The sequence below is a fragment of the Polypterus senegalus genome, chromosome 7, assembly GCF_016835505.1.
Source record: "Polypterus senegalus isolate Bchr_013 chromosome 7, ASM1683550v1, whole genome shotgun sequence".
Taxonomy (NCBI): Eukaryota; Metazoa; Chordata; class Cladistia; order Polypteriformes; family Polypteridae; genus Polypterus; species Polypterus senegalus.
In genome coordinates this window covers 143688731-143705067 of record NC_053160.1, presented here as the reverse complement: position 1 = coordinate 143705067, position 16337 = coordinate 143688731, and the positions used below count along the sequence as shown (strand labels likewise).

Sequence of the window (16337 nt, the reverse complement as noted above, 5' to 3'; positions counted from 1 at the left end):
CATTTTATCAAAGACTAGCTTGGCTTAAGTAGCACAGACCACCTTTAATTAGTCATGATCAAAATGTGGCTAATGATAGTTCAGCTGTACAGCAGTAAGCACAATTAAGAAGTCTGAAACCACTGAGGTGATGCCATTATCTTTTCATTAACCTAAAAAAAAATAAGCAAGCACAATTTTAACACCGACTGTACAAATTATTTTGATCCTAATTAGGGCTTAAAGATATCTGCAAATGCATGTAGCAAATTTGGCATCATACATTCAGTTTGAAAGGCAGAAGCCTATATAAGAGACAGTTGTCAGTAAAAGGTCATAGTCACTCAGAAACCTCAGTCAGTCATATGGAGCAAGTCTAAAGTCACTGATAAGACTAGCATGCTTTGGGGAAGTGTGGAAGAACCTATATACCTGTGAAATGTGGACTCCAAGCAAAGAGTGGCCTTTCAGGGGTTTAGACTTCAGAGTTTTGAGGAAGCATCACTTGTCACTATACCTTAGGAATCCCTATTGTGAATACAGTTTTAACAGTGGTCGGAATATAATGTTTATATGGCTTCTTAATAGAAATATAGATTGGCGTTTGTCATTATTCTAAAGTTTACTGGATTCAGATGCCTGAAATGTCAAGTGAAAACACAGCTATTGCTCTTAGTATACCAGTGGCTATGAAACCGATTTGCACCAGAAAATAGGCAAGAATGATAGCCTATACCATTCAGGAATGATTTATGGAAGTCAACGTTTATTGTGTTAGGGCGGCAAGGACCCCCCTGGTAACCCCTTTTTATCAAAACTAAAAAAACAGCTGGTAAATAGCTCAGACAAAAGAAAAACAATATTCAAAGGCTTTAGCACTTGGGTAGGTGTTCAGGAGCTCTGTCCTTCACTACTGTCACTTCTGGGAATGATCCGGCTTTGTAGAGTTGAGATTGGAAGTGGTGGAGCTTTCTCTGGGTGGTGGGGCGAGGTCAGTCATCTTGCTTGAGTGATTTTCCTTGGCTGCAGTGGAGGAAAGAGAAGACATTATTAGTGTCAGCACCTCGTCTGGTCCCTGGGTGGAATTGCTTACCTCACCAGAGCTAGGAATGTGGTCCCAAGATTCCCATGTGTGACAGTTGCTAGTTTTCCTATGACTGTAAAAAAAGAAAGAGTTACTATGTTAAGGAAAGACTCAATTTGCTGCTCAGCTTTCAGCCTGGGGTGGGGCAACCAAACAATCGGCTGAATGACAAAGTGTTAGGATTGGCAGTGAAGACAAAGTGAAATAGAGGACAGGTGGGATAAACTGGTGTCATATCAACACTGGTGAACACATCTGAAGGGAGAAAACCTATGCTTGCTGCTGGAAAACATTAGGCCTTTTAAAGGCATACAGTGTTCTAGGCACATCTGCAAGAGAAACAGTAGTCATTGTTTCCCATGATTCTGGCAAATGGCAGATGGTGGCATAAAATTTTGAAATCTCCATGGGTGTAAAGGACACATGATTCTTCAGCAGGGCTTGAATCACAGCGTTCGCGTGACTTTTATTTTGATAAGTTATTGGGTGTCTTTGGTTTACATAATTAATTGTGCAGTTTTTTGCCGGGAATAGGAAAGGAAAATGGCGACATATGGGGTTAACAAACAAGCACCTCGCTGAAAAGTGAACAAGGTCTTAATTTCTCTGTGTTATATGTAAAACAAAAGTTGCAAATGTTTATGTTAAGTTATTTAAATGCTTTTTATTTTGCACTTTACCTTTATAGCTTTTACGGTGTTTTTATGAAACAAGGTCACGGAAACGGTAATAAAAATTCAGAAACCTTCAGTCTGAGAGTTGACCATCATTCAACCAGGGTCACTACAATGGGTACTTTGTCAGTTGACTAAAAGGGTATAGATTATCCGGGGACCACACAGGGGTAACAGGGGTAACAGTGGACTATTGGCATGGATTTTTAGAAGATATTCTTGACCCTAGTAATGATTTTAGTAAAGGCTTAGGAAATTAACTCTACTAAGGATTAAACAGGTGAGAGAACTGGACATGAAAGGACATTGTTTGGAGATGGGAAAGTTGGAAAGACACCACACCTGACACACAAGGGAAAAACCTGGACTAGATAAACACAGGACTCTGTTTGTATTTTGGTTCTGTGATTGCAGCCTACTCTGCTTAATTATGGTGGTGTACAGTGAGTGGTGTTCATCGTTCATAATAGATAGCAGTTTGCATAGTGTCCTCCTCTCTGGCCTTTCACCATAGAGTCAATTTCCATGCCAACCACAGATCTTGCTCACCTGATCAGCTTGTCAATGCAATCAGCAACTCAAGCTATCACCCCAGCACACCACAGCATAGAACAGAGTACTGACAACCACCGGCTAATAGAATATCTGCAGGAGATTCTTACATACAGTATGTTAAAGGAATCCAGCTTCCTCAGAAAGAAGAGTCAGCTTTGCCCTTCCTGAAGAGAGCCTTTGTGTTCTCTGACCAATCCAGCCTGCCATCCAACTGCATTCCAAGGTATTTATAGATTTTGACCCACTGCACATCAACCCCTTCAATGGATACAGGTATCAGTGGTGGTCTAGACTTATGGTAGTCCATATCCATCTCCTTGGTTTTGGAAGTATTCAACAGCAGTTGGTTTGACTGACACCATCCCAAAATGTTATTCACCAGCTCCCTGTACTCTTCCTCCTGTCCATCCCTGACACACACCACAATGGCTGTGTCATCTAAGAACTACTGCATGGGACATGTCCCTGAGTTGTAGCTAAAGTCCAATGTGTACAGGGTGAAGAGGAAGTGGGAAGAAACGGTCCCCTGTGGAGCTCCTGTGCTGCTGATTACAGTCTGTGATGTGCAGTTCCCCAGTCTGACAAACTGAGGTCTGCCAACGAGGTAATCTGTAATTCAGTTGTAAGTCCACTCCAATCCTATACAGCTTGTCCCTCAGTAGGAGGGGGCTAGATAGTGGTGAAGGTGCTGGAAAAGTCAAAGAACATGATCCTCACAGCACTACATCTTTTGTATAGATACGAGTAGGTCCACTGGAACATGTAGAGAATGGCATCATACATGCCCACCTTCTCTCAATAGGCAAACTGCAGGGGATCTAGTGTCTGATTCATCTGTGGTCTGAGGGAGTGAAGAAGTGGCCACTCTAGGGTCTTCACAGGCCTGAATTCATTGAGTTCACTAGATGTGCCTTTCTTGGGAACCAGGATGAGTCATGAGGTCTTCCACAGTGTGGGGACCCTCCTCAGTCACAGGCTTAGGTTGAAGATGCGTTGAAGTGGTTCTGCCAGATCGGCAGCACAAGGCCTTAGAAGTCTTGGGCACTCCTTATCTTGACCAGCTAACTTCCTAGGGTGCAGCCTCCTCAGTTTTCCCCTAACCTGGTATGCAGTGATGGTGTGAGAAACAGGGGGGATAGGGCTGCATGATCTATGCTAGCAGCTTGGACAAAGGGTGGATGAGCAGCTGTAAGGGATGGGGTGATGGCCAGTGAGTTTGTGGAAGTTAAAGCAGGAACAGGGTAGTCAACCCAGTTGTAGAAGAGATTGAAGTCATTCACTCTCTCCACATGCTCTTCTGCTGTACAGGTGTTACTTTGCTTATAGCCTGTGAGGGTCTTCATACCATCCCACACCTCCCTGATGTTATTTTGCTGCAACTTCTACACTACCTTCTTACTGTAAGACTCCTTAACCTCTCTTAGTCTAACCTTCTGTACACTTCATGGTTCTGCCTGGTCCTTTTTTTTGAATGCTCGCCTCTTCTTGTTAAGAAGGCCCTTAACATCAGTGATAATCCAGGGCTTATTATTAACAAAGCAGCGTACAGTTTTAAAAGGAACAACAGTGTCCATTGTAATAAGTGGAGACCAGAGACGCGGAAAGGTTTGGGGCAGCCACCCGTTTATTACGGTTTCCCGGCTGCAAAAGTCGTTGAGGCATTGCAATAGTAGTTTACACAACAGAGTCCAAAACAGAACTGCCTGCCTAAGCCAAGGCAGTGAGCTTTATAGCACAGAGGGCGGAAATGATGTCGTCCTCTGGGCCGGAACTGGAAGTGACATCATCCTTGGGGCCGGAACCGGAAGTGACCTCATTCTTGGGGCCGGAACCGGAAGTGATGTGTCCTTCCTGGAAATGGCGGTTCCTGGTGGGATTTCCCGGGTAAGACCTGCAGAGAACTCAGAAAGAGCGTCAGTGCACCCCGCCCCCCCCTGGGCAGATGTATAAACAATATTTCCTAAGCCCTTCAGCTGCTTCCCATGCACACGTGTGTGACACCATATAGATGTTCAGATAGTCTGTAACACTCCATGCAGTAGACTCAAAACAATCCCTAAGGGCATTTTCAGCTTCAGGAGACCATTTCCCATAGGAGTGTGTAGTTGTGGGTTGTCTTTGAACTGCAGGTTTGTGCTGAGGCTGTAATTAAACAAGATTATGGTCAGATTTACCGAGTTTGTGGCATGGTAAGCATCCCTCACATTCACATAAATAATGTCAATTGTCCTGTTCTTTCCAATGGGATAATCAACAAACTAAAAGAAGGAAGTCAGGGCCGAGTCCAGTGTAGTATGATTGCAATATCCATAAATGACTAGTTTGTTCCTTGCACCTAGTGCTGCTGAAACCTAAAATGGATTCAGCTGTTTTGGTGGTGAATAGATGAATAAACTGAGAGAACTTTCAGGTTAAGTGATATGCGCATTGTCTGTGTCATTTCTCTTGTCCATTTTGTGCTTGATTTTTGCACAATGTTTGGATGTTTAGGGCCAGCTGCTTTAAGAAGAACAAAAATTCATATTAGTCCATCAAAGTTTCACTTTTCAGAACTTATTCATTCACCATTTTCAAAGCCTCCCAAACCTAGCTCATTGTGGGAAGCAACAACAACAATTTATATGGCACATTTTCATACAGATGATGTAGCTCAAAGTATAAATATGCTGGGAGCGTTGGGTGCAGGACCCTACCTTGGATGACATGCCCTAGTCCATTACTCTGTAACTTATAATGTATTAATTTACTGTTGGTAATAAAGCGGAGGTGGGCTCTCCCATCTCTGGGACTGAGGTCACCGAGGTGGTCAAAAAACTCCTTGGTCGCAGGGCCCCGGGTGTGGATGAGATATGCCGGAGTTCCTCAAGGCTCTGGATGTTATAGGACTGTCTTGGTTGACACATCTCTGCAACATCGCATGGCCATCGGGGACAGTGCCTCTGGATTGGCAGACCAGGGTGGTGGTACCCCTCTTTAAGACGGGGGACCGGAGGGTGTGTTCCAACTACAGAGGGATCACACTCCTCAGCCTCCCTGGAAAAGTCTATTCAGGGGTTCTGGAGAGGAGGGTCCGTCGGATAGTCAAACCTCAGATTCAGGAGGAACAGTGTGGTTCCCGGTCGCGGAACAGTAGACCAGCTCTACACCCTTAGCAGAGTCCTGGAGGGTGCATGGGAGTTTGCCCAACCAGTCTACATGTGTTTTGTGAACTTGGAAAAGGTGTTTGACCGTGTCCCTCGGGGAATCCTGTGGGGGGTGCTTCGGGAGTATGGGGTACCGGACCCCTGATAAGGACTGTTCGGTCCCTGTACAACCGGTGTCAGAGCTTGGTCTGCATTGCCGGCAGTAAGTCGAGCCCGTTTCCAGTGAGAGTTGGACTCCGCCAGGGCTGCCCTTTGTCACCGATTCTGTTCATAACTTTTATGGACAGAATTTCTAGGCGCAGCCAGGGCGTTGAGGGGGTCCGGTTTGGTGGACTTAGGATTGGGTCACTGCTTTTTGCAAATGACGTTGTCCTGTTTGCATCATCAGGCAATCTTCAACTCTCTCTGAATCGGTTCACAGCTGAGTGTGAAGTGGCTGGGATGGGAATCAGCACCTCCAAATCCGAGACCATGGTCCTCAGCCGGAAAAGGGAGGGCTTCCCTTTCAGGGTTGGAGGCGAGATCCTGCCCCAAGTGGAGGAGTTTAAGTATCTCTGGGTTGTTAACAAGTGAGGGAAGAATGGAGCATGAGATCGACAGGTGGATCGGTGTGGCATCCGCAGTGATGAGGGCTCTGCATTGGTCTGTCATGGTCTAAAAAAGAGCTGAGCTGTAAGGCAAAGCTCTCAATATGCCAGTCAATATACGTTCCTACACTCACCTATGGTCATGAGCTGTGGGTAGTGACCAAAAGAACAAGATCGCGAATACAAGCGGCTGAAATGAGTTTCCTCCGCAGGGTGTCTGGGCTTTCCCTTAAAGATAGGGTGAGAAGCTCAGTCATCCGGGAGGGGCTCAGAGTAGAGCCGTTGCACCTCCGCATCAAGAGGAGTCAGATGAGGTAGCTCAGGCATCTGATCAGGATGCCTCTTGGACGCCTCCCTGGTGAGGTGTTCCGGGCACGTCCAACTGGGAGGAGGCCCCAGGGAAGACCCAGGACATGCTGGAGGGACTATGTCTCCCGGCTGGCCTGGGAACGCCTTGGGATTCTCCCGGAAGAGCTAGAAGAATTGGCCGGGAGAGGGAAGTCTGGCCTCTCTGCTCAAGCTGCTGCCCCTGCGACCCGACCTTAGATAAGTGGAAGAGGATAGATGGATGGATGGTAATAAAGCTAAAAGGCACACCTTTGGACTGAAGGCAGGAGTACCTGAATAAAGCCCATACAAACTCGGGAGAACATGCAAATGGGACTCAAAAAGCAAAGAGACTGAGATATGAATGCCAGGATGTGAAGCAACTGAGGTACCGCTGCACCACCATATCGCCAGTATTTAACAGTAATAATAATACATATGAGAAGTGCATGTAGTTTTACTACAGGATTTCAATGGATTCTTATGTCAATTGATAAACAATGTAATTTGTGTTAGTTTCTGGTTATGCTATTCCTTGCAAAGAAAAACAAAAGCACAAAAAAAAACCCAATTTTCTTTTAACCTATCAGACGTTCCTTTTGGACCCTATAATGGACTAGTACTCGTTTGGGGTTAATTCCTGCCTTGTGCCTATTGCTACCAGGAAAGGCTCAAGCCATATGCAATTCAGAATTGGTTTACTATGAGTTTAAAAAAGTTATGTCATGAAGTTCATGTTTTCTAGAATGACTGATAGCCAGTGTAAAATTCCACTAGAAAATATGTAAGTTGTCCATCCATCCATTTTCTGTTGCCACTTTTTCAGACTGAATTTTTAAATTTAAGATAAGCCCAAATGCTCAAATTTTTTAATGCACTATATATTTTTAGAGGAAAAGGGGATGGAGTTTGAAAGGCGTTCCCTCTAGCACCCTCTAGTAGCTGGAGTGATATAGTAGATTAGTTTAACTTTTCTTTTAAAGTGACTGCTATTGTAGGCAAGCCTGCAATGATTTCTAAAGAGGCTGCATCCTTGTAGGCCACTGAAAATTCGGGGACGCTGAATGGATGAACTGCTAGGAAAAAAAAAAAATGGCCCACCCAAGCGATCGAGGATGTCTGTTGTATTTGCCTGGCAACGGAGTTTGCTTTTCTTGACAGGCAGGCTGCCATTTGTGATGTGACCTCTCTTTAAAGTCACCCTAGACCTTGTGTTTCTGGATCGGCTGAATGCATTGGCGAGTTCAGAATTCAGGAGGCAGGGGTTGAAGGGAGAAAGCTGACAGATTCTTTTGAGCAGTATCTAGGACTGAAGAACTCCTGGCTTGTGAAATGTCTGTAGTCTTAACTAGGAGCAGACCTTTTGGCCCATTTTGCCTTCTTGTCTTTTCATGTCCATAGTGCCTATAGCAGAGTCACCACAATAAGTCTACAAAAAGCCTGCTGATCTGAGCTGGGAGTCTACTTTTTTGTTGTTTTCTCTACTTCTGGCAACTGCTGCACTGGCTTTTAGGACAATTATCCAAGCCATACAAATACCCTAAAGCTATACAAAGTGTATGTACCCTCAGGTTCAGTGCTTTTGACTCCATGCCCCATTGATCTATAGATGCCTACCTCAAAGTGTACCCAGAGCATCAGAAGGTACTTCATGCATTTGATTTTGTTTCAGTCTTCTGGATTTAGGGCATCTATCCATAATGTGACTTCTTTACAGTTTTCAATGTCAAAGGCACATTCCGTAGCCTTTTTGTGTATGAACGCAGCCCTAATTTAAGTTAAAAGTCATGCTGGGAAATCTGTTTGATCTTGCATCTAGCAACAGTGCAAAATACTCCACAGGCCAAATATTGGATGCGTGACCTACATAACCGAGTTAAAGCCTCATTTGCTTGCAGTGTGGCATTGGAGTTTCTGCACAATGCAGTTTGGTGGAAAATTCAGAGAGGGGAGCTCTTACACCAGGACACGGCGGAGATGAAGTTTTCTCAGCAGACCTGTAACATAGGGGAATGAAAAGAAGGCTATTTCACCTTACACAGCTCCCATCATTTCTTTGCATCCAGTATACAGCAATTTTTTTTTTCCAAAGGCAGAGGGGTTTTTTATTATTATTCTCAACAGTAAGCCATTAGAGGTGGCTTTCTGACTTGCCGAAAGACTAATTCTTTTTTCTCTATTAGCATGTTCCTTTCCCTGACTGACATCCTTTCAATAAATGAATTTAATAAAGATGTACCTTATCAGCCATTGCAGATAACATGAAGTGCTGTTACTAATGCTGTACAATGCTCCTCAAATAGATTAGCAGGATGTGTGCTTCAGCAAATTTCTTTCTGCTATCTTTACTGAATCAGCTGTCTTTGGGCGCTTGTACAACTCATACACGAATGGAGTTATCACACTTGAAATTTAATAGAAGACATTTTTTGAAAAATAAAAAAAAAACAATAATAAAATGTATTTGTTTTGTTCTTTTAGGGTTCAACCAGCTTGACTTATTTTCAGTAGTACAGTTATTTATTCCATTACATCTCTAGGCCTGGCCACAATTAACAATGAATGACTTTGATTAAATAACATCTAATTATCATCCACCCACTTGTGAACCCACTCCTTACGTTACAGAGCCATAATGCCTATCTTCCCAGCAATAACAGAAAGGTAAAAACATTTTATTGCAGGCCATACCAATGCATACACCCACACACACTCATACTGTGCCAGACATGTTTTGTCTTTTGGAATATGAGTGTAAACAGGGATGCCAAAACCTGCACAGGGCAACCATTCAGTCTCCCCTGAGACAGTGATTTGAACCTTATGAGTGTAGTTCTACAAGCTGTAATGCTATACCACCCTAAACACAAAGAAAAATTAAATGATAAAGTTTATTTTCAAGTTGAAAATTTCGAACAGAAAGTCTGAGTCACAAAATAATGGCCATACAGCCTACTGTACAACTATACAGTAGTTGCAGGCAATTTATTCATTTCTTTCCAGTGGATTGGAATCTCATCCAAGCTTAGTATTCCTTAAAGAATAATGAAGTTTTTGAAAAAAAAAATTTTTTATGCATTTCACAATTTTCATTGTTTTTGCTGTTAAGTTTAGTGAGAAATATTAAAAAAAAAGGCAAGAGCCAACCTGCCAGAACATCAAGCATTCATTCGATAAGTGTGGAAATATCTTTCTTCAGCACTTCCCACTGGTAAACCTTATATTAAGTAAATTATTTGGCAGTGTTGATGTGTTCTCCAGGAGGCATCCTGATCACCATGATCTGATCAGGATGCCTCCTGGACGCCTCCCAGGTGAGGTCCAACCGGGAGAAGGCCCCGGGGAAGACCCAGGACACGCTGGAGAGACTATGTCTCCCGGGTGGCCTGGGAACGCCTCGGTAATTCCCGCAGAAGAGCTAGAAGAAGTGGCCGGAGAGAGGGAAGTCTGGGCATCTCTGCTCAAGCTGCTGCCCCCGCGACCCAACCACGGATAAGCGGACGAGGATGGATGGATGGATGATGTGTTGTGTGGCTGAGAAGTAGAAAAACCCGGGTTCAAAAGAAATGTTGGGGCACCAACCTGGTTGTTGCTTTTAATTCTTTCAACAAAAAGTAACCCACAATGGCTCTTCAAAATGGAACCACGACCTTAGCCTTCTCTTAAAATCAAAACTGCTGCTGCTTGGTTGAGCGGGTCTTGTCTCTGCTGGGAGCTCTTTCTTTTGGTCTGCTTCAACCCAAAGTGAGACATCTCTTTCCAGGTGTGCCAGGCTTTATAGGACTTGGCCAGGAAGGGGTGTGGTCAGTTGCCCTCACTGGACATCTTCTTAAAGCTGTGGAGGTAGAAACAGGTGACAAAGTTAGTAGCAGTACCACCTCTCATTTTGGGATGGTATTGCATATTTTAGCTGAGCCTGGAAGGTAACTCTATGGCACGCATGCGTGACAGTAGATGTCAGTCAAATCGTCCATGCCATTTATACACTTAACACAGATTGTTGCTCGTGCAAATCCTGATTAGAAATATCCTGGGAATTTTACTCTCAAGACTCTACATTTATGTTAACTGAAACTTAGTTGTAGTTACAGTACATAGCATCAGCCTTTAAATTACATTATGACATATATAAATATGTAGTCTGTGTGTCCTTAATGTTACAATTTCACTGTATGCTGGACTAAAGAAAATTAAAACACTATTATGATTTTATTCTCCTTACACATAACAGGTATATTGTATACATATACAGAGCTGCAGAATGACGAAAAGCTTGTGGTATAGCAAAAGAGTCGAAGGGTGTTGAAATTTAAACCCACATCAGTTTTACATATCTTAATGGGGTATGACTGTCAGAAACTTCTACAAAGTCACAAAACATGAGGGTTTAGGTGCAGATGGAATGCGTTTTATACATTTTACAGCAAAACTGGATGTGCTTGATGGCAGTTATGGGTAGCTGTCATGCCCACTACGCACACCCACCTGGTGCTTGTACACATAAATGTTATAGTGGATTTAAATATTGTTAGCATGGCAAGGAAACATTAAAATGCCATTCTGAGCTCATGAGATTATATTTAAAGTGCATACATATACTGATCTAAAGAATGAAAAAGAGCACACAACCCAGTACAAAAGATTGTGAGGAAAGGAGGGTTTAACCCCTTAATAATATTTGTGACTTAATGGAATATAGCAGACAATAAAAGTCACAAAACATTTCAGTCTCGCCGTGGGTGTGGTTCAGCTCCAAAATTTTACAACAAACAAACTGCTGACAGCTGCTTGTGGTATGATTAGCTATCAGCCCTTCTGCTGTCTTCCATCTTTACATTATCTGTAACCTATATACTTATTATGAATAAAAATACAATTACTCCTAATGCATATGTGGAAATATGCCAGATGATTTTGATTCTGTTAATTCATTACTTCCATTATTTTCTGAACACACTCATTCCAGTACAGGGTTCTAAAAAGCTAGAGCTTAATCGAGATTTATTGGACACAAAGAACTCTGCTTTTGGAGTCAGCGCATCACTAGTTCCTTTGCATATACCAGGGCATTTTAGAGTCACCAGTCTACCTAACTGGTATTTATTTGGGATGTGAGACAAAATAGATTGCCCAGAAGAAATCCATGCAAATAATGGGAGAATGTGTAAACTGCATGCGGGCAGTGGCCAGGCTAGGGTCTGAACCCAGGTCTCTGGCGCTGTTAGGCAACAATTTTGATCATTGAAAGCATTTGGTTTTATTTTACACTAAATATGACTAAATGTAAGTGAATAAGTGCGTTAATGTGGCATTTGTGGATTGATGTTGTGGCTGCAACTGTTATTGCTTGGAAAGGTTTGGGTTCCTATCAAGGATTTAGTGTTTAGCATGTAACATTTTTGTCAACTTTACTTATTGTGGGTTTTAAATAATCTCTGGAGGAAGGGATATAAATAACAGATTTTTGCAAACTATACACAAACTATTAAAATGCTTTTTCAGTCTTTATTTTGAATATTTAAATATATCCTTAAAAATGTATATCTCTGATTATTACATTTCTGATTCATTATCTATCTGGCCTAATCTAGTGTAGGGTCAAGTAGATGACACTAATTCCACTTTTGAAAATACGTATAGCAATTAAAGGCATTCTTTAGTTTTTTTTACTTTTTACTTGCCTTTATTTGTCTTTTATGTGAATTCTTTAATGCTTATAAACCAATTTGTTTGTAAATTATAATACATATTTTAAACACATGTTTGCCGTACTCTAACAGTAATAATAATTGTTTGAGTTGCTTTCTGAGGCAAAGAATCCGTATTTACAAGAGTGTTTGTTTTTTACTCTAGCCACCTGTCTTTTTTTTTCTCTCCTCCTAATTTCATGCACATACGCTGAAAGCCTGCGTCAGTACAAGACTTGAGTTTTGTTTAATGGACATTAATGGACGCTAGGCCCACTGACCCCTGGTGAAGTGTTGGCACCCAACCCCTGCTCTGCTTGTCACTTGCCTAAAAACCAGTGAAGCTCGCTAGAGAAAAGAAGCTGTTAGCATTCCATTTTCATTATGACATTTCACAGTCATCCGATTTAATGTCCCCTGACCGGATTGTCCACTATGAGACGATGGGCTTGAAATGTTATTTAGAGCACTGATAAAAGGTGAGCAGTTCTAAGATGACAGCGAGTCATAAGGCTGGTGCTGTGACATTAATTTTCTCCATAACAGAGATGGAATAAGACGTCATGGTGACAAGCTGTCAATCAGCCGCTGGCCCCTCTGTGTATCTCTGTGCCATAGGATGGGGTATTGCTTCTCCTATAATAGAGCTGAACGGAACCGCTTTCTGTGACAGCTGCTGCAGCCGAACAGCAAAAAATATATTATACAGCCTTTCATTAAAAAAATAAAGAGGACTCATCTCCAGAGCATTTCAATCTCTTTCCCTGTCTATTGAGAGGTCTGAAAGGGATTCGCAGCAAATCAGAAATTCCTCTGCTATGGAAATTTTCAGGCTTCAGAAATCATCCAGGTTTTGAGGCCATTCCCAATAATCATAAATAACAAGCCAGTGTATCTACTGATAAATCATGTATTAACGTTATATTCAGCAGGACTTTTTTCAAGGGTCCCTACAATAATATCACATGTAACAGGCTTGAGCTGTCAGAGTTTATAATAAATTAAGTCTGTAACCTAGCTCTGACTTGAAAATTCAAATGATAATTACTCCTCCGAGTATCTAAGAGGGTTATTGCAGGAAGAGGAAAAAAATAAATTGAAGAATTCTTCTTCCATTTCTTTGAAGCCTTTTCATTTTAGCCTGCTTTCTTCTTCTTCTTGCTCAAAAATTAAGACTCATGTTTTCAAGTGCCAGGATTCTTAATGTAGACAAATAAACTTGCATATTTTTCTTACACAGTCATTTCATTTTTTACTGTTGACAGATACTGTTGCAGTGAATGAATATTCTGAACTCATTCATCTTGTATTTTTGGTTTGCAGCGATATCCTAATTATCCTAAATAGCTCTTATCAGTTTAAAAGATGGATATTTAAACATACAGTACCATATTAATAATTCTGTGCAGCCTATCATTATTAATAGTGTTATGTAAGGATTTGGGAATTATGTTTACACTAGAGACTTGTTAAACTTCTGTGAGGTCCTGATTACGTTCAGTTCAATTAAAATCAGTTTACTCTTTTGCCGGGGTGAAAGAAATATCCAGCCAAACTAGTTAAGTTTATTTAGAAACAAATCAGCTTTAACCAAAAAGTTAAAGGCTGAAGTTTAAGTCCAGAGTATCCTGCTACCTATCAATTCCGAATGTCCATAGCAGTCTTGGGATCAGAGTTCCTTTCCCAAACAGTCAACTGCCACCTCTTCCTTCTTCACTCCTTTAGCACTCATGGGTAGTGTGACAAGTGAAGAGGTAGTCTTTTTGGATCATTTTCCAGCTCATGGTTTTTAACCTTCTAATGTGGTTACTCTGTGGTATGTTCTAGACTTTTAACTTCCAGCTTCTGCCTAAGGACAAAGGCTGGGGTATATCAAGTTGTTTATCCATTCTCATGTTTTTTGTCTTCTTCTGGAACAGGTGGGGTGATTTGTGACATTTTAATACAGACAGCCTCAAAGTGCTTGAACAATTTTACAAATATTAAACACTAACATAACCATGATCTATCTATCTATCTATCTATCTATCTATCTATCTATCTATCTATCTATCTATCTATCTATCTATCTATCTATCTATCTATCTATCTATCTATCTATCTATCTATCTATCTTCTTCTGAATAAATACAATTTTTACTGAATTAAGGGTCCTTTGAGTATCATGTTCAAGTAAGGTGTTTTAGAAAATGTTTATGAAGGGTGCCCCTGATTTTTTGTGGTGACTTACAGATCATCATTAATATTTATGAGTGATAGTTTTTATATGTTGTAATGGTGACCAGAACAGCAGACAAATTGAAATACAGTACAATCCCTCTTAACCGGCCACATCGGGACTGGACCCATGGCCGGTTGCCGTTTTGGTCGTTAAATCTGACGCATACCTATTTTCAGGTAGAAAAATATTTCTAAGGTTTGTACTGTACCTTCTCTGACACTCCTGAAGAAACCATATCCACAAGACTTCATCCACGATTTCGCACACAGATTTTTTTTCTCGTACAACGACTGGACAGTGTGGTGTAGCGGGTTCACAGCTCAAGTCAAAAAGGCCACTTTTTAAATAAGTAATCGCTGCACTCACAGCTTAGCGAGGGGGCATGGTATGTGTGGCCGATCGGTTCCTGGGGAATTCATGATGCAGGCGATCCTAGCTTAAGTGCACAAGTGAGGAGTCTTCCACATCCGTAATTGTTCCCAGGAACTGCTAATTGCCACATCTGATCCACATCCCCGTGATAAGTAGAAGCGTGAGGCGGCTATGGTGAGAACAAGAAAGAATGGGCGGTTAATGGAGAAGGAAGCAGGTAGAGGAAAGCCAGTGCAGGTGAGCGAGCAAGAGAGAGCAGATTCGATGGAGCAAAGGCAGGCAGCTGAGCGGTGAATGGTGCTTTCAGTTTGCATATCACCTTCATCATCTACTGGGATCAAGAAACTAGCAAAGGACGATTGCTAGGTAATAAGAGGGGACTTTCCATGTAGTGAGTTTTCCTGTGAAAAAAAACACAGTAATATGCACAGTGGGGCATTTTGGTATGTCTTTGTGTAGAAAATATGTAGTGTGGCAGGTTTTTAACACGTGCGCTACACTCCTCCAAGAACAAGTGGCACACATAGAACTTATTTTACTTTTATGTTAAAGACTATCTTCATTATGCAGCTGTTGAAAAAAAGGACAGGTAAACATGGAAGTATGGACAAGGCTTTACCGAGCAATATTCCATGTCTTCCATCTAAAAAAAATTACAATCCCCAAAAACTATTTTAGTAAGTTTTACACTTGCAAAACCACCAGCATAATACATTTTAGTGTCAGTTTCTTGAGACTTTATGCAAATCAAAACTTTGTTGTTTCGCTCAGCGCTTCAAATAGCTTATTCCTCATAGTCCTGGAATCAGCTTTTTTGGACTTTTCTATTGCTACTATGATTTTTTTTTAAATATGGAAATCAAAATAATACAGACTTCTCTAGATGAGACCTTTTTAACAGGTTATATAGCTTAAGCATAATTTCCCTTGGCTTATACTCTACATATTATTCTATATAACCTAACATTCAATTTGCCTTTTTAATGGCTCCTATACACTGTGTGATGTATATACTGTAGTGATGAGTCCACTGTGACTTTCTCATAAATTAAACTTTCAAATTTCAGACCTCCCATTGTGTTTTCAAGTAAAACATTTTTACTTACTATGTATAAAATCTTATATTTACATAAAATTTCATCTGTCACAAATCTGCCCAAGCCTGTATTCTGTCCAAGTCTGTTTCTATTGATTGGGTTGTTACTGCATTATTTGCCTTTCCATCTAGTCTAATCTTATCTGAAAAATTAAGCAATTTTTTTTTTTATCCAGTTCACTTATATATAGTAAAAACAGCAATGGGCCTAGGACATATCCCTGAGGAGCACCACTTTTAACATCAAGACCACTTTTAACATTACTGAAAACTATCAGCATTTGTGCCAACAAGCACCAATAGAATGGAAATGCCTGGCTCCAGAGAGGCATATTACTTTTACTGTTTCGCTTACATTGCCAGGAATTCTGACCTTCCAAACTATGGAATCCCCAATAATGAGCACTAAAGTGAGACATAATAAGTTTTTCATCTTATGTAATTAATCAAAAAGGTTGAGGGTACATATCACTTTCAATGCATGTAAAAGACACACATGACCATTTGGACTGGCTTGTTTAAATTTTTCACAGTGGTGGTAAAATGTTTTTTCACATAAATAAAGTACCTCAGAATGCCAACCTGGGACCTCCAGTTCTCTTCTTTAAAAAT

The 16337-nt window shown here is 41.3% G+C and overlaps 1 protein-coding gene across 7 annotated transcripts in view; it reads left to right on the top strand.

The window, feature by feature from the left end:
• The window catches only part of mctp1a (multiple C2 domains, transmembrane 1a), a 934223-nt gene that overhangs the window by 509204 nt on the left and 408682 nt on the right, over nucleotides 1-16337 (top strand). The gene's annotated exons all lie outside the window — the stretch shown is intronic.